Raw genomic sequence first — 19,754 nt, forward strand, 5'->3', positions numbered from 1 at the left:
CTTTGTGTTTCCATACCATAAGTACTCTTTTATAAGGCCTGTCTCCTTAGATAGACTTGGTCAACTGTCCTCTACTCTCAGATCTCCTGCCTGGGCATAGGCCAACTGTGCTTATTAGTCAGGCAAATAAATTCAGGGTCTGCTTTGTCGACTTGGGCACTGTGGACCTGGGTGAAGCATCTTGCTTTCTTCCCTTTATCCTCTACTAAGCCGTGTTCAGCATTTAAATTTCTATAAGAAAACCATGAACTCAAGGGTAATGAGAATAGTCTTAGCTATTAATAATATGGTACTTTTGCCTATTATAGCTTGGGAGTAGAGCTTTTTCAATTAGACATTCAAAGTGAGAATGAATGGTAGGCCAAGATCTCGACATTCTTGGGCTCCTAGCCTAATACCATCCTAGTCCTTGACCCCAGATGCTAAGATTTATGACATGAATGGCAGAGTAGACATAGATGGGATTAGGGAGATGAATACATGCCAGGAATGATTTGTATGCATGCTATCCCAAGGGGACCTAGTGATTCTGAGTACAGTGCTCTCAGAATGTGACTCAATACGACCTGTATCAGGGCAATCTAACATGTTAGTTAAAAATGCTCACTCTTGAGTCCCATTCCCAGATCTACTGAAGCAGAATCTCTGTGGGTGGGCCCAGGACTCTACATATTTACAAGATACCTGGGTAATCCTTATGCACACCATAGTTTGAAAACACTGGTACCATTGCTTGAGAGGTTAATTCAAGGACAAAAGCAGAGGGACGACATAATCAGGTTGGTCACTTTGGTTGGACTTTATGGGATGTGGAGACCAAACAAGTTGAGATTATAATACTACAGGTGAGAAATGATGAGAATTTGACTTAAGCCACTAGTAGTGAGGCTAGAGCAGTATGAGGGGGTCAGCTCAAGAGTGTCTGGCTTCAGTGATTGAATCAATAAAGGATAATCAGGGAACTCCAAAGGAAGCGTAATTCGAGAAGGAAAATTCTTAGTTGCATGTCCAGTTACAGGGGCCAGTGGGATATCCAGATGTGAGCTTCCAGGAGGAAAACAGGATTGAAGTTTGGAGATCAGGGAAAAGTTCTGAGCAAAAGACACAAATCAGTGAGAAAGGAAATCCTTGGCATAGATGTGATTTTCCAGGAAGAAAATCAAGGAAATACCTGAGGACAAAATCTTTAGGAATAGCTACATTAAAGGGCTAGGTAGAAGAGAAGTTACCCAATGAATGGAGTTCATTATTAGGGAGAGTATTTTTTGTGTCCACTTTAGATACATTTAAATTTTAACAAGACAGAATGTTTGGTGCGGAGTGATTGGTAAATACAATTCTATTCAAGTATCATCCCAGGCTGTTTAAAAAATTTACTCAGTCATCAAAGTGAGATGAATGCAATAATCACAGTTAAATGTTCTGTTTAGAGGCAGGAGGAGAGGGGATGGAGCTGGGTGGAAGAACAGCTATGTTATTGGTAAGAGTTTAGATGATGTGGACATAAGTGAACCCTCTTCACTGAGGCTCCAGTTCCTGCATATTGAGAAAGTAAAAATTTTTTCAGTAAAATTGACTTCAGTAAGAAATATCACTAGCTATTTCTTTCATGTGTGATCCTAGAAAAATAAAAAATATATTTTGGAAAAGTAAGTGTAAACTGTTTCCTACACCTCACATTTGACTGGGAACACAAGGATTTTTATTTAAATGTCTCTTGGCTGAGAACAAAATGGATTTCCCCATTTCCTTCTCTATGTTTATGTTGCTGTTAATAATTCACAAAATATTTTCCTATTTATACTTCAATTTCCCCAAGTAAATGTTTAACCATGATTGCAACTTAAGAAAAAATACGAACTTACGTTGAGTGCTTTACCATGCCCCAGAATTCATTCTAAGTGCAGTGTTGATTGCAACCCACCTTCTGCACAAGTATGTTGTGAAGTAGGTACCATTATCCTTATTTTACAGAAGAGTTAATAGAGGGATAACAAGGTCAAATGACTCAAACAAGAATTCGCATCCAGTCAGTCTGACTCCTGCACCTGCTCCCTTGCCTATTCTTTTATGCTACTTTCAGTTCACGGGTCCTAGTGGATATTAATAAATGAAGCTGTTTAGATTACACAGGTACTTTTGATTTTGTCAGAGGAAGCCCAGGCCAGTCAACAACTATGAACTGCCATGAGGGTTTATGAGAAAAAATCAGTGAAGCAGAATAACTCATAAATGTTCTTTCTTGCTATCAGGCTCTATAATATATGTACATTTCATTACATGATCTTATACATATTTATCAATTTAGATGATTTTCCCCTGTCTAGTTTTAGTAAATTATATATTCTCTGCAGCAAAAAAAAGTGTATACTCCCTATATTTGGCGTCTTAGTGGAGTCAAAGCCCAATGATGCATTTTTAGTGAATGAGCCAGGTAATGACAGGGAGCTCCGAAAAGCTTCTTTAGTCACAAAAATATTTTTAGTTATTTTCCAAATTGCCTGAGTTTGGAAGTCAAAATCTAAAATACGTTTCAGGGCTTAACATTCACTTCTCTTTAGATAATCTTTTTAATTGACATCTGATGGTTGCTTTATTTAATTTTTCACTTAAAAGTCAAGACTAAAATTAAAACCTCTGAACATATACTTTTCAACCTGAAACAATCAGATAACTATAATTCTAAAGTAGTTTCAATAAAGCCAATAGTATTCTTATGAGCACTAATGGACTATACTGAAACAAGGTAAAATATAAGTATCTGATTTTGTACATAATTTGAAGTGTTGACAGTGAAATTAGTTACAGGTGTTTACTCTGAAAGATGCTACTGGTAAAGGCTGCAGATTCAAATACAGATGATGGTTATTCAAGATTAAATTTATGGAATACCTAGAAAATAGTTTGATTGGACCCTGAGGATGGTTTTATAATATTCATTAGCAACAAATTTTTAAATACATAAAAAGCTGTTTTAATACAAATCAAGAGTTTTAAAACCATTTCTAGGGCTTTCAAACTGTCACATGGCCATATAACAGAGATCCAAATAATTTCAGGTGATCAGATACAATTTAGGCAACGATTCAAATGTGTCAGTACTTTTATGTTGTGTATATAAAATTATAGTAAAAAGATGACTATAAACAAGATGTAGTTCCTCTGTATTTTTATGAACAGTACACTCCATTACAGTAAACCAAGTTTAGAGTTCACCATCAAGTGTGGTTCTCTCATTAGTTCACTTTGTGGTGGGTCATTAAGAATATCCTCAAATTCTATAGTCTCATCATTACCCCTCAAAATATGTGGTGAAAGGTTTGAGCTTGGAAAAAAAAAAAAAAAAGGAAGATGCTGAACCTGCTGCATTGCCTTGAATTCCATTTGCATTTTTTAGTGAAGCAAATACACCTGAATGTTTCTTACTGTGGAAAATTTCATTTTATTTTGGCTGAGCTGGAAAGTTTTACTAATAATTCAAGAAGATGACTGAGCAAAAGTTCATTTTTCACACAAAAACCTTTTCGAATAAGATCATGACTTTCAAAGGCCCACTTGCTGAATTTTAGTAACTGGACTACTGTTCTTTAGCTGAGATCCAAGTCCTCTGGAATTCATCTTCAACTAGTTGAGAATAGCCTCTCAGCCCTCTTACAATCAGCCAGCCTCTTTTAGAAGATATTTTGAATACATTATTATAACTTCAAGAGAAATGTATCCATATAGACTCGATTCATTTTGAAAGGATCCTATGAGATCCATAGTATTAAGACTTTTTTTTAAAAAAAGAAAAAACCAAAATTTCTTGCTCAAGCCAATCTCTGAAACAAAGAGCTGCAACTGAAGGCTGATTGTAGTCTAAAGTCACCACAAACTCTTGTGTCCACATACCCAATGCACCTCTCTCTCTCTCTCTTTCTGCATAAACGATATTTTCAAGTACAACTTGTGCCTACAACAATGTGATATTAAATATTAAAGAATGAATGCTGATGATAAGAGTCCATCTGCTAAAAGTTCTAAGAAAACTTCTGCTCCTGCTTATGGAGAATTTAGTAATTTAAAACTTCCTTGCTTAGAAAAAATATACAAGGTAGGTAATATATTTTAAAACTGTTCCTGAATGCATCCTTAGCTCTTATTAATGAGCTAACAGTATCAGGAGGAATTCCTGGGAAAAGATCTAGGAGAGAGACCAGAGACCCAGATTAGTAAACCAAGAAGTTGGGGCCACCTCTCCTCTGGGATATGTGTTGATTCTAGATAAATTGGCTGAAAGGCTGAGTGGCACATTGCATGGTTTACTGAACCTGGATGGGAGTATAAAGCTCACCAACATAGGGGTGAACCAGTATATAGGGGGTTGGCCTGATGAACCAACTTTCTTTAGGTTGAAACAACTGAAAATATGCACCCAGCTAAGGGAACAGAAGTATACTGCTCACAAGGAGACTACAATTCAGCTTCAAGCTATCTCAATGTCTAAAACTGAATTAGGTAATTCCAAGTGTTAGTATCCCTAGACACATAGCTTAATCAGGCATAAATCCTTTCTGAAGAAAGGTGATACTATTATAGTCCTGAAATTATTTTAGCAAACAATTTTTCAAAAATAATGTTCACTACACAATAAGAATTAACAAGCGCACAAGAAAACAAGCCAAAAGAAAAAAAGAAGCAATAGAAACAAACTTGCAGAAACTACAGAAATAGGAGTTATTGAACATGGACTTTAAAATATCTATGTATGTGTGAAAAAGATAACATTAAGACTTTCGGCAGAGAAGATAACTATTTTTTAAAAAAGAAAATTCCATAACTGAAAAACACAAAAGTAGACTTTAAAAATTCAATAGAAGTATTTAATAATTAAATTAATTTGAAAAGATAGTTATTGAACTTATGACCTGATGAAAAGAAAATATCCAGAATAAAGGATGGAAAGACAAAACAATGGAAAACAGGAGATTAAGAAACAGAGAGGATATAATAAGTCTAACATACTTATACTTGGAGTCCAAGGAGAGGAAAATAAAAACAAGGCAGAGACTATATTTAGAGAGATAATGTCTGAGAACTTTACAAAAATGCTGAAAATATTAAGCCATAGATTTAAGAAGTTCCACATCCTTAAGCCAAGTACATTAAAAAATATATGTAACGTATATACATATATGTATATACATTATTTTCACATATACATACACTTTAGTAAAATACTTCAAAAAACACAAATGAACAAATGATAGAGAGAAGATCTTACATCCAGCCTGAGGGGGTGAAGAAAAAGATTACCTTCAAAGAACTATCTAACTTAAAGCTGACTTCTTAATAGAAACAATGAAAGTCAGAAGGCAATGGAAAGAATATATTAGCCAGGCTATATTCAGTGGTGATGTCCTTCAAGAATGAAGGTGACATTAAAATTACTACTAAACTACAGAAAATCCATCATTGAGAATCGCCTGAACTGTAGCTGAACACAAGTCTTATTACTAAGGATATACAGAAGAAATTACCTTGAGACTGGTAAGTGGGGTGGAGATGCAGAATGAGCTGGTCCCATACCCATGTGTCGCAGTTAAAAATCAAGAGGAATATCTGAGCTGTAGAGGTCCCCTGTAAGGAGCAAGGGGGGTCCCAGTCCTACACTAGACACCCCAGCCCAGCAATCCAGTGCTGAGGAGTGAAGTCACCATAACTTCCGGCTGTAAAAACCAACAGAGACTGTGGCTGAGATAGAGGGCAGCTGGAGTGCAAGCCATTCCTCTTAAAGGGCCCATGCATGAACTTACTCAATGACGAACTCACTTACTCTGAGTTCCAGCACTGGGGCAGGCAGCTGAAAAGATTCTAAGAACATACAGGGAGGAACTGAATTGTTTGGCTTCAGGGCGAGGCCTGGAGGATCAGCTTTATCCCAGAGAGAAGTGCTGGTAGAAACCATTGTTTCTCTGTTGAGCCCTCCCACATGCAGTCTGCATGTGCAGGTAGGTACCATATCTGAGTCTCCATCAACCTGGCTAACACCTTCACCCTGCCCTAGTGATTCTCTGAGATCCTGCCCCACCTATTTGCATGTCCACACAAGCCACTTCCAGTGACTTTTCCATACAAATGATCTGTCTTGGCCTACAACAGAGCCCCTCTGAGAGGCCCCAGCACCAACACACCCAGTGCCAGCATCAGATCACACCAGAGCACGCCCAACCACCTCCACAGAAGACACGCCCAAAGAGCAGATTTGGCAGGCAACAGAGCCTTGCTAAAGCATATCCTGCTCTGTAGGGTCAGCCTCTGCACAAACAACTCCTCTACTATAGTCATAGTCAGTCCTCAAAAAGAATCGGCGTGAGGGGCGATCCCTCCCATGGACTGACAAACAGCTATCAAAGCTCAACTACAACAGGAGGGAACATAGAACGCACTCAAGGGACACACTTGGATTACCTTGTTCAGGTGACCAGAGAGACTGTGTCACTAGGTCTGACAGGACACCTACTAAATAAGGCTACTTAACTGAGAGTGGGAGACATACCAGCTCTACGTAATACACAAAAACAAACACAGAGAGGAAGCCAAAATGAAAAGACAAAGAAACATGTCCCAAATGAAATAACAGAATGAAACTCCAGAACAAGAACTAAACATAATGAAGATAAGCAATCTACCAGAGGCAGAGTTTAAAACACTGATTATAAGGGTCCTCGATGATCTCAGTGAGAACTTCAACAAAGAAATAGAAAACATAGAAAAGAACCAGTCAGAAATGAAGAAAACAATAACTGAAATAAATAATACATTAAGGAGAATCAACAGTAAGTTAGATGAGGCAGAGGATCAAATCTGCGATTTGGAAAATAAGGTAGCAGAAACCACTCAATCAGAATAGAAAAAAGAAAAAAAATCCAAAAAAATGAAGATAGATTCAAGGGCCTCTGGGCCAACATCAAGTGTTCCAACATTTGCAACACAGAGTACTAGAAGGAGAAGAGAGAGAGAGCAAGAGATTGGAAACCTATTTAAAGAAATAATGACTGAAAACTTCCCTAATCTTGAGAAAGAAATAGACATATAAGGCCAGGAAGCACAGAGAGTCCAAACAAGGTAAACCCAAAGAGGACCACATCAAGATACATCATAATTAAAATGTCAAAATTTAAAGACAAAGAGAATCTTAAAAAGCACCAAGAGAATAGCAGTTAGTTACCTATAAGGGAGCTTTCATAAGACTGTCAGCTAGTTTCTCAACAGAAACTTTGCAGGCCAGAAGGAATTAGCACGAAATAGTCAAAGTGATGAAAAGCAATGAACTACCACCAAGATGACTCTACCCTGCAAAGTTATCACCTAGAATCGAAGGACAGGTAGTTTCCCAGACAAGAAAAAGCTAAAGGGGTAAATCAACACCAAGCCAGTATTACAGGAAATGTTAGAGGGACTTCTTTAAGAAGAAGAAAAAAAAGATAAAAAAATATGAAGAATAAAATGGCAATAACTATATATCTATCAACAATTTATTTTGATTTAAATGGATTAAGTGCTCCAATCAAAACACATAGGGTGGCTGAATGGATAAGAAAACAAAACTCTTATATATGCTTCCTACAAGAAACTTATTTAGATTCAAAGACACACAGAGATGGAAAATAAAGGGATGGAAAAAGACATTTTATGAAAATGGAAATGAGAAAAAAAACCCCAGGGTAATAATACTTACATCAGACAAATAGACTGGTATAACAAGAGACAAAGAAGGACCCAGTAATCCTAATTGTGGGAATTTAACCAAAGAAACCAAAAACACTAATTCTAAAAGACATATGCATCTGTGTGTTCCTTGCAGTATTATTTAGCCAAGATATGGCTTTAGCAACCTAAGTATCCATCAATAGATGAATGGATAAAGAAGAAATGGTACATATGTACAATGGAATACTACTTAGCCATAAAAAAGAATGAAATTTTGCCATCTGTAACAACATGGATGAAACTGGAGGATATTATGCTGAGCCAAATAGGTCAGACAGAGAAAAACAAATACCATATGATTTCACTTATAGGTGGAATCTAAAAAACAAAATAAACAAACAAGCAAAACAGAAGCAAACTCATAGATAACAGAGAACATTTTGATGATTGCCAGATGGGAGGGGCATTAGGAGATGGCTAAAAAAAGAGGAAGGCATGAAGAAGTACAAATCTGTAGTTAGAAAATTGTCATGGGGATGTAAAATATAGTATAAGGAATATAGTCAATAATATTATAATTAACTATATATAGTGTCGTATGGGTACTAGATTAATTGGGTGATTACTTCAGAGTTTATATAAATATTTAATCTCAATGTTGTACACTTGAAAGTGATATAATGCTGTATGTCAACCATAATTGAAAAATAAAAAATTACTTTTAAAAATGAAGGTGAAACAGAAACATTTTCAAATAAATAAAAACTAAAATAATAGCATACCCACACTAAAGGAAACCATAAAGATGTTATTCAGACAGAAGAAAATGATCCCATAAGAAAGTTCAAAGACACAGTTAGACATTAAAAGCAGTGAAAATGATAAATACAAGAGTAAATTTAAACACATATCTGAACATTTGACCTATCTTTTAAAAGAAGACATTGATTAACTTTGGAGAAAAGAAACCCTTTTTAATAATTGGCGTTATACAATTAGATATCCATAGAGGAAAAGAAATACTAAACTTGACCCCATATCACACTGTATGAAAAAATTATATGCAGGTAGATTGTGGATCAAAGCATAAAAGGTAAAATAATAAAGCTTTTATATTCATGACCTCATTGTAGGAAATGACTTTTTAAACAGGACATAAAATTTATCAAGCGTAAATGAAAAAGTTGGTAAATCAGGATTAGGAGACGAATCTCAAAATTCTTCCAAGTGAATGTTTCTGGGGCTACTGAGAAGGCAGTAGAATTCTCCAGATGAACAGAGCAGGCACCATGAAATAGGTTAAAGTCCAGAGACCTTTCGTTCCTCCCCCATCATGGGTCTCAGGAACGTTTTCCTGGCTATTTTGACTCTTTCTCCGTCTTTAACTGTAATATATGTGGATCCTCCAACTAAATGTGTTGGTCTTTCTATTAGTTTTCTAAAGTTGCTGTAACAAATTACGAACAACTTAGCTTAAAAAACATATATTACTGTCTCTCCGTTCTACAGTTCAGAAGTCTGGACAACATGGTCTCAGTGGGCTAAAATTGAGTTGTCAGCAGGACCGTGTAACTTTCCGAAGGCTCTACAATAGAAGACATTCTCTTGTCTTTTTCAGCTCCTAGAGGCTGGTTGCATCCCTTGGCTCATGGCCCCCTTCTTCTATCTTCGTAGTTTGCAGTGGCAAGTTGAGTATCTCACCCCACACTACTTCAACCTTGCTTCCATTGTCACATCTTTTTCTGAATCTCTTCTGCCTCTCTCTTCCATTTTAAGGACTCATGATTCCATTGGGCCCAGGGAGAATCTCTTAATCCTAAAATTACCTGATTTGCAACCTTAATTCCCCATTGCCTTATAACCAAACATATTCACAAGTTCTGGGGATTAGAATATGGACGTCTTTGGAAGCCATTATTGTGCCTACTACAGTGCTTCATTAGCTAACTAGCTTTGCCTGCTCAACACATCCTCTAATCAGTGTGTGTGTGTGTGTGTGTGTGTGTGTGTGTGTGTGTTGCCTGTGCTTCATTCACATTTGAAATTGTAGCTACTGATTATCAGAAATGTGAAAAAGGATTCCAACAAAGAACACAAACAAAAATAAACAGATGAAATAAAATTAAGGGACAAAAGGAATGCAGGGGACAAAAGAAAAATAATTAAAAACTCCTTTAATATTTCAGAGAGACAGGTCCCGCTTGGATTCATTAAATAAGAACGAAAGGTGTTAAAGACAGAAACACTCAAAGGACAACAGAACTCTTGGATATCAAAAAAAAAAAAAAAAGAAGTAAAAAAAAATCAATATGATTAATTTTTAAATGAGTAAATATACTACAAATTTAAAAAAAAGTCAGAGATGAAGAGTAGAAAAGATAAATCAAAGATCAGTCCAAAAGGGTGAACATCAATAGGCGTTTAGAAAGATAACTGAGAAGAAAATATCAAAGAAAGAATGTTTAGATCCCCAGAACCGAAGACCATATGTTTCCTGATTGAAAAGGGCACTGAGTGCCCATCTCGACTATAAGGATACATCATCATTAAAACTCAGAACACCAGAAAAAAAGGGATCATGAATTTTCAGATGAAAATAGTTCACAAATAAGGATCAAGAAACAGAATGGCATCCAACTTCTTAACAACTAGATTTGCGCAAAAGGTAAAGAGCAATACCATCCAAAATACAAGGGGAGTTTATTTTCAGATTAGAATCCTATACTAAGCCTAATCATCAAAAAATATGAGTAAAAAAATAAATGGGTATTTTCAGTTACTTCCTCCACACTTTTTTTCTTTTTCATCACCAAGAGGGAATAAAACAAAATAGGATGGGATCCAGGAACCAAGGGATTCCTCGCTGGGAAAGGTCAAGGGAATCCCAGAATTGCTGTGGAGACCACCGCTCTAGAGCTGAGCTGAAAGAGGAAGGGCTTCCAGAGAGAACTCACGATGCCCTGACCCTGAAAAGAAAACCACACAGAAACAGATTATCCGATGTGTTGAGCCATGATGAGAAGATAGTTCCAGTCTTATAGCCAAGGCTGAGGATGAATTAATAGGTACATAGAAAGTATTAGATATTGACTAAAGGATTCAGTATCATATCTAGAACAGGAAAATGGAAATGGGAGAGTGCATATGTTGTGTCATTGGGACAGGGGTGGGGCAGTGACCACAGTACCAGCAAAAACGATTCCCCTCATACTACATGGTGGGAAGTCAAGATACAATGCCTAAAACTGAAAAATCAAGAAATGATACATTATTTAGAAATTGCATGGTAAATGCCAGAAGAGACACCTAAAAGAGTTCAAAAAGGTGGTCTTCGAGAAGTGGGGATTAGAAAATGAATGGGAACTGACGTTTTATTATAAGCTTTGTTACCCTATTTGACTTTGCAAACTAAATACTTGAATGATTTTTATTACAGAAAATTTGTTTTATAGGTGACAGCTATTATAATAATGGCTAAATTTATATGCTAGCTTGAAAACCTTCAACTCTGTGGAGGTGCTGGAGTAACTCTGACATCCTACGAGACACACCACTTCACTTACGTGCTATTTCTCTTGTGTCAGAGCATTTTCTCATGTATCACTCCATTTGCCATTCAGTAGTTTCTAAGGTGGTCATCACTGTAGTTACTACCCTCGTTTTCAGATAAGGCAATGAAGCGTTTAAGGGTTAGGATAACTTGGCCAAGTCACACGGCCAGTTGCTTCGAATTTGGTGTGGAATCTGCTGGGTCTAAGTAAATTAGTCATGTTCTTATTAATAAAGAAGCTGTGACCGAAACCAAAAATTCCTGATACCTAGTCCTGATCTGATTCAGTGAGACGACATTTCATAAAATGTGTTCTGAGGAAATAGTGAGCAAGATGTTCTTCAATCCAACACTACACACTCCTTCTAAGAGGCTTTAATGTACCGTGGTGTAGTGTGGATCTCTAAGAAATTTTGCAGTTAAACAAAAATAAACAAACCTATTTAATCCCTTATTTTCCAAGCCTTGCCATCATGCAATTTTTTAGGGATGCGGCTGGGAAGGCTTCCACTAACGATAAAGATGGTGAAACAAAACTCGGGTGACAGTGCACTGGGGCCAGGTTAAGCCCTGGACAGGCAGAGGAATGGTGGGCAGGATTAGAAAGTTCTAGAAGGGAGACTGGAGACATAGCTCTTTCAGGGACAATGGCTCCTGAATCATGGGTGACATTAAATCTTCTGGGGAGTTCCTTCTAAAAATGCAAGTTCTCTGGCCATCGAAGAGGCAACTAACTTAGAGGCACACAGAGATCTATATTTTTAAAAAGCTCTACAGGAAATTCTGATGTGCATCCAGGTTTGGAAACTGCCAAACCCTGCCTGGACTTAGCATATAAAAATAGAGAAGGAGGATTCTAAATATTTTATACCATTTTCTTCAAACAGCAATAAACGATATTTGAGAATCTAGAAACATGAAATCATCTTTAGAAATTATGGAGTCATAATGAAAACAAACTCCCACTAGAGTTCTCAGGACAGGCGGCATTTTTATCCAAAAGTCCTACCGTCACAGTTCAAATTTAACCCTTTCTTTTACTTTGCTGGCTCCAAAAAAGTAGCTCCTTATATTGGTTCTGTTTTTGTTGCCAGGTCACTGCTCTTAAATTGCCTTTGTAAAAAAAAGTAGGGTGTAAAGAGATGAGGAAGAAAGCAGTAGCCTCCTGAATCACATCGGGAGGCCTGAGGGAACCTTTCAATAAACAGGAACACTTGAGAATAAAAAGTGTGCCAACAGCACCATCTGGTGGCTTCTTCAAATTACCAATTTCTATGTAGTAGGCACGTAAAGTCTGTCTGAAGAGACTCCTTGTGGCTAAAAGACAGCCCTTTCCTGTGGGGCTGAGCTTAGGCAAAATAGCAGTTTTCTAAAATTATTTTTTTTCATGACCTCTTTTTTTCTTAAACACCATTCATTCATTCATTCATTCATTCAACAAACCTATTTGAGTACATACCATGTGCCCAGTTCTCATGGAGCTTACAAACTAGTGAAGAGATAGAGACAATTAAATGATAAACCGATAAAAATAATTTCTGAATGATAAGTGATATTTATAGAATTAAGAAGGTGACATGACTGAGTGGCTACCTCAGATAGGGTCATCAAGGAAGCCCTGATGTAGTGGGATCTCAATGAAGGGAAGTAGGCTCCATGAGAAGAACATTCTAGGCAGAGAGAACCACTCATACAAAGAACCTGGGACAGAAACAGGTTTGGTATGGGAATAAAAGAAAAGACAAGGCTATAGTGCTATCTAAATTGTCCAGGAGGGAGAGAGAAAGGGGAGGGGGGAGGAAGGGAGAGAGAGAAAAAGCGGGGGAGGGAAGGAGGGAGAGGGAGAGAGGGAAAGTCAGGGCTTGATTGAATAGTTTGGATTTAATTCCAAGCGCTATTGGAAGCCTTCGCATGGGGCAGATGCCAAGGTGGGGAAAGGGAAGAAGAGTGCTCCAGCTGAAGAGAATAACGCTCTCACTTGGCAGCGGAGCAGGTAACTCCCAAACGACTTCCAGGTGGCATAAGCCATCAATCCTTAGGATTTCACAAATACAACACAACCTGAGGGTTGGGAGGGACTTCAAACTTCACTCCAATTACATATCTCATGAGTCAGTCCCTCCTACAACATCCTTGCTCAGCATTACGCACTTCTGATGACTTCCGCCATTACAGTAATCAGAATGAGTCTAAATTCTTTTCTTCTGAGAGCTCTGCATATACTTAGGCTGACTGTCATGCTTGTTGCCGCCTTCCCAAGTCTCTCTGTCACCATAAAATGGGTTACAGGTTAGCTGAGTATGTTGCTGAGGAACTCAGGAGAAGGCAGAGTAGGTGATCAGGTACCTTCCCAGATGGTAAGGAGGTCTTTGGACAAGGGTCACATTCTCTAAGGGCACAAAAACTGTCCATCTTTGGAAGGTGGAAACACCCAAGAAAGCCAAGATCACCTTAGTAGGAGAGTGATAGTATCAGTACGCTATCCTGGGATACTCATTTGTTACTAGAGTAACAAAATATTTTTTGAATCCAACATTAAATGCTTTTGCCTAGCCCCAAGGAAGCTACCCCTATATATTTTAATTCACTTTTTAAAGTGTCATAAAACCCAAAAGTGTCAAGAGAGCCTTTGGCACTCTAATAAACTCCGATAGGAGGAGAACCATTTCCCACCTTAATCAATGTAAAACACTTGCTAAATGGCATCAAGAGGACAAGGGAAAGGAGGGGCCGGATGACAGTGAAATGCAGAGCCATGACAATGACTTTCAGAGTTCTTGAGGATTCTGGGGTCTTGGAGTCTCAATAACTTTATCCTATACAATCTAGGAAACATCAGTGAGCTCACTTCCTATACTTTTATTTACCCCCTTTGAAACTCAGGTAACTTAGAGAAGCAGATCATTCACAGACTAACTCATTTACATTTCCCCACATTCTACCATCCCTTGGTACATAGATTACTATATATTGTTGTTGAAAATTATCTGAACCTTAATGTTTTTCTTCTCTTCTAAAGTTGTTATCCTGGGGAAAAAAAGGGTTCATTACATCTTCTCAAACCCACACCCAAAGATGCTCTTGTAGGGTGGATTTTGAGTGTGGGAAGAGTCTTTCCTGGACACTTAGAATATCTCCATTCTTCCCCTCCAAGGAACTCTCCATCACTACTTTCCAAACATTGTTCAAAACTGACCTCCTTTAAAAAGATTTTCTAATTCTAGCAATGTCTAGTCACTCTGGCAGTTGAATTTGAGATAATCTAAGCCTACTTGCTTTCTTTTGAGGGGTCATCCACCACCGCCAGTAGTTTGCGCTTCTCATATAGGAAAGTAGATCAAAGAAGTGATGTTGGACTCACTCTTGCTACTGGAGAAGGATAACCTGTTATATTCCAGTACCCAAAGGGTTTCTTAGCACATGACTTCCATTACATTATCATGGATAACAGACCCATCGGTTCACTCATTCAACAAATATTGATGCATATATTATGCTATAACACTGTTTAAGGAACTAGGATATAAGCGAACAAGACAAAGTTCTTGTCCTCTTGGAGTTCACATTCTAGAGGAGATAGAGATATTACACATATAATATCAGAAAGCAGAATAAGTGGCTTGAGAATAATAAGGTTCTATTTTAGGCAGGATGGTCAAGGGAAGTCTTTTCTAAGGTGGTGACATTTGGGGAAAGACTGAAAGAGAGAGCAAGCCAAGTAAATGTATCTGGGACCTGAGCACTGTTGCGGGGAGGGCTGCCAGTGCAAAGGCTGCAATGGAAGTGGACTGGGTACATTTATGAGCTAATGAAGAGGTCAGCGAGGACAGAGTGATGGGGCAGGGGGAGGGTGACTCTCAAACAGCATTTAAAGAGTGCCTGTGCCCCTTTGAAAGCCTTCTTCCATTTCTCTGGGACTGCAGCAAGATACAGCTTCTCTTTACTTCCAGAAGCTTTTCTCCAATATACAATGAGAAATTTGTGGGTGCTGGGCATTTCTTGCCACCATTGTGGGATACCCAAAAGTGACACTTCCTCAGGAAATCTGCCAGCCCTACACGGACTCGTCGCTGCCGCCGCCTCCCCCCCCCCCCACACAAGTACAAGGAACTGTTATTCCCTGACTTTCTCTCAGGGAGTTTTAACCATGTTTTAGATCGTTTTCCCCTGCTATAATACGGCTGTCAGTAATGTAAGAGTCTGAGTAGAGAGCTAAGTGCTGTGGCAGATGTTGTTGCTGCTCACGGCCACCCAGTGGGGCTCTCCTTCCAGGCACACAGCAGACCACACCGAACCCGCCACCTTCCCTGCGTTGGGGGGTGGGCAGGACCTAGAGACTAGCTCCGGCTCATGAGCTATGAGTAGGGATGACTTGTATTACTTCTGGGTCACATTCTGGGTCTACTTGCACAAGACCCTCCAGTGCTCTCCTCCCTTGCCACAGCTTCCCATGAACATGAACATGAGTTTCAGATGAGGTCTCTAATGGACGGGGCGGCCCCTCTCAGCCCTGACAGCTGACAGGCCACACAAAGGACTATTACCCAGGAGTCACCTGGACCTGCATGCAGCAGACTTTGCTTGTGCAGGAAATACACCTTTCTGTGTTAAGCTGCCAAGATTTTGGTGATGTCACTACAACATAAACCTAGCCTATCCTGATAGGAAGGGATTGCTTTTCCTGAAAATGCATAGTGTCTTCACTGTGCCTGCATTATGGGGTTCAGGATCTTTGAAAATCCACTTTGGGCAGCAGAGTGAGAAAAAGTGCAGGCTCTGAAGTCAGAAAGCTTGGGCCCGAATCCCATTTAATCTGGGCTGTAGTTTCTTTATCTGTGAAATGGTAACAAAATTAATAATGCTACTTCCCATCACTATTAGAAAGACTGAGTATTAACATACATAAAACACTTAGAATAGCCTGGTACATGTAACTAAACAGTAAATTGTTAGCACCATTACTTACTATCAAGGCAATCACTACATTCTTCTCTGGATAAGCATTTTGCTTTAACAGATCTTGAATCAGGAAAAAAAAGTATGTATGTTTAAGAATAATGGAATGACCATTATTATTCACTGTAATGTTTACCATTCAAAAATGGAGAAATAATCTCTCTTAGCAACTCCCATCAGCAGAGAAGGCACAGTTCACAGAGGCTCATAAGCCCACTGCCCTCAACTGCGGTTATCACATTCAACAGAATGAAAGGGAGACAATGTTATCTCTAATACAGAAGGCAACATTGTTCAGTAGTGCTATCTACATAAAGGTCTCCACTGAATAATTGCAATATATTTTTAGAAAGCAAGGGCTTCTCCACTGCCATGTCATGCTTTGAGTTTCACTGTGAAGTTTTATTTTAACCATTAGTCTTGCATCTCTACTTACCAAGGCTCTCTTCCTGAAAGGTGTGTCAACTACCTGAAATTTTTCAGTTTTTCAGAAAGGTTGACCCAACTGATTCAATTCTTAATAATATAATTGTGTAAGCATAACATAACCCTGTAACCGCTGTGTGGCCTTGTATCATTTCAAAGTAAAACTCCTGGATAACTTTTACTGGGTACTTGCTCTCCTGCTAAGCCCTTTAGAAACACCTACTATCTAATTTAGTCTTCACAGCAACCACAAGTTGGAGGTGCTCTTTTTAGTCCCATTTTACAGATGAGCGCGCCATGGCTTAGAAACGGTTTTAGAAAGTTTTAGAAGGGTTTAGTAATTTAGCAAGGGCATTAGAATTATTAAGTGACAGTCGGAATTTAACTCTTCAACTATTCAGCTTTAAAGCCTGCTTTTATTAGAGCATAAGCTTGTGTCGAGTGCCTGGGCGTAACTTAAGCTCCACTACTGATGACCAGCTGTGTGACAGCAGGCCAGACGTCAACCTCTGTGTGCCTTGGCCTCATCTATAAACTCATGGATCATGAGGAACAAATTGATGTAAAATGCTTACAACAGGGACTGGCACTATAGTAGAGTAAGGACAGTTGTTGTTGCTCCAAATTGATAAAATACATACAACTAGTCAAATAAGCTAATTATATGCTAGTTCTTTTAAAGGTTTTGGTGACAAAGGAGAGCACATCATTTGGTTCTAAGAGTTGTTTTCTATGAATACAGCATTTCAAAAACTACCCAAAAGTAAATATGCATTAACTACACTTCCTAACCAGCCTAACTGGCTCACACCCCACTTAACTAGTCATATATAATTGGAGTTGATAATATAGACAGTCATTTCACCAGTTTTAGTGAATGTTGAATTGTTTTCTTATATTGCTTATCAGCTCAATTAGTCTCAATTTCTTTATGTGATTATTACAGTTTTGAATCTGGGCTTAATGTTTAAACACCAGAGGCAGAGAAATTAGTGATAAATTTCAGGGCTAGTATCACTAAAGTGATGGGGAACAAAGGTGCACATGAGAGAAAGTGGCACAGGCAGACGAAGTAGAGAGCTCCTCTTTGAGAGGTCTGTGAAATATGGCGTCTAGATCAGTTATTTCTCAGTTATCTGCACCAGAATCACGCGCGGTAGTTGCTAAAATTGTAATTCCTGAGTCCAATTCCAGACCAACTGAATCAGACTACCTGGTGGCTGCTCAAGGACTCCATGTTTAACTGGCTCTCCAGGTGCTTTGTACGAATTCTGAAGTTTGAGAACTACTTGTCAAGTTTAACACATAAACCAGTGTCTGAGAAATCTCAGGATGCTTTTCAAATGTTTTTAGGAAATGAAAAAAAGAACAGCAATTGAATGACTCGATGACAGGTGAAGCTGTATGTGTGCGTGACACTCTATTTCGTCTTCCCATTGGAGTTATGTGTGGCTGCTAAATATCTTCCGTGGACTAGCATTCTTCTATGAGGAGAAATACTTGGTAGTCATTAACACGGAAACTGCCGTGTCTAATCATATAGCTTCCTCACGAAATGTCAAATGGAGGGAAAACTTAGTCTTTGTTTCATTCTCCCTTCTAGGCATCTTACACAGTAATATCTCACTTCCTGAGGCTTTGCTGCCCAAGCACTGCTAGAAGAAAAGGATAAGAGGCTCTGAGTGATGGCAAACAGATGACACAAAGTCTGAATCCTTCAGGGCCCCGGTTCAGAACCTTTTTTCTTCACCATTTTGATATGCTTCTTTATTTTGAATGATTATTTAGAGGAAGAGAAAGGTTTACAGGTAGTTCATAAACAATAGCAAGAAGTGACAGAAAAAAAAGAAGATATAGAAAAAGTTTTAAAAATAATTCTAGAAGATTAAAGAACAGAGGTGGTAGGGCCATTTGGTATAGAAGCAAACATTCCTTTTATATGAATGTGGCCCCCCAAGTGTATCACTATATTAAGGTGCAGTAATCCATAGATATAAATGATGGATCTTTAGGTGTTGAACAGCAAAGTTTATGGTTTGAAATATATTCTGGAAACATTCTATTTAAAATAAAAATTAAACCTCACAATCTTTTTTAAGAGGTGCATTCTCAACTATGTGAGAAACAAAGTTAGACAGTCGTCTTACTGCAGGTGGTGGCAGATGCTCGAAGTTTTTACTGTAATGGGGAGTCAATATTAAAATGTGGTTTTACCACACAATTAAAGTCTCAAATACCATCAATGTACTTGTCTCCAATTACTCAATGATATGCATTTTAAGAGCTACGTACTATATTTTCATCAGTATAAAGGAAGTTTGGTAATGAAATAGTTGATATGGAAATGAGAGTCCCAGAAAATCAAGCAGAACACACAGTGGAAATGTCATATATGTCTCTTCTTTAATCCCATCTGAGCAGTTTCCATGGAAACACCTGTTCACGTCTGGGAGTGTTTATGGAAAGCGGATGTTCTGTCTTTGCTTCCGGTCTGGAGTGTGGCATGCAGGTATGTAACAGACGGCTGGCTCACCAGGGTCATCTGTGCTAAACAGGCAACCTTTCCTATTTGCTGGCAAAAAGGGAAAAGCTCTAATATTTTAGAATGGTTTGTAATTTATGATTCCTAGTAGGAAAACTAGGATTTCAATAGCTGAATATTGAGGGGTTTTGCCTTCAAAAAACCCTGGTTGATATTGAAATGTTTCTGAGAAGGATTTTGGCACAGGAATATACTCTGGACCCCACCAGGCAGCTGGGTTACAGGCAGCACCTGTTTTACCAAAGTATTTTATCTGGGTTTGACACAAACCAGCTTGCCACAGGTGACTAAGTTTAAGAGATGATTCTTTTCTGGTCATTTCATTCTGAAAAGTAAATAGGATGTCCAAGATGGTTTGTGGGGGATCTTTAGAAATATGGATCTTATTCAGAATCTCCTTCTGGAGAATCCTAAGAAACCAACTCAGTTTCTTGGGAGCTGCAACCCCGAGGTAGCAGGTCTGCCTAGACTTTCCAGTAAGATCAAAAGACCTCTGCAGTTCTAAGATACTGTTTTGACCTGGGGAAAATACGGCCCAGCAGCATACTGTGGCAAATAGATATAAACAGGTGACATTAAACCCCTTCA

At 38.4% G+C, this 19,754-nt stretch overlaps 1 pseudogene; it reads right to left on the bottom strand.

Annotated features, from left to right (window-relative positions):
- Nucleotides 1–3,189: 3,189 nt before the first annotated feature.
- On the bottom strand, nt 3,190–3,618 carry LOC107507797 (annotated as a pseudogene).
- Between the last annotated feature and the right edge of the window lie 16,136 nt (nt 3,619–19,754).

The sequence above is a fragment of the Rousettus aegyptiacus genome, unplaced genomic scaffold (assembly GCF_014176215.1).
Source record: "Rousettus aegyptiacus isolate mRouAeg1 unplaced genomic scaffold, mRouAeg1.p scaffold_m13_p_5, whole genome shotgun sequence".
NCBI lineage: Eukaryota > Metazoa > Chordata > Mammalia > Chiroptera > Pteropodidae > Rousettus > Rousettus aegyptiacus.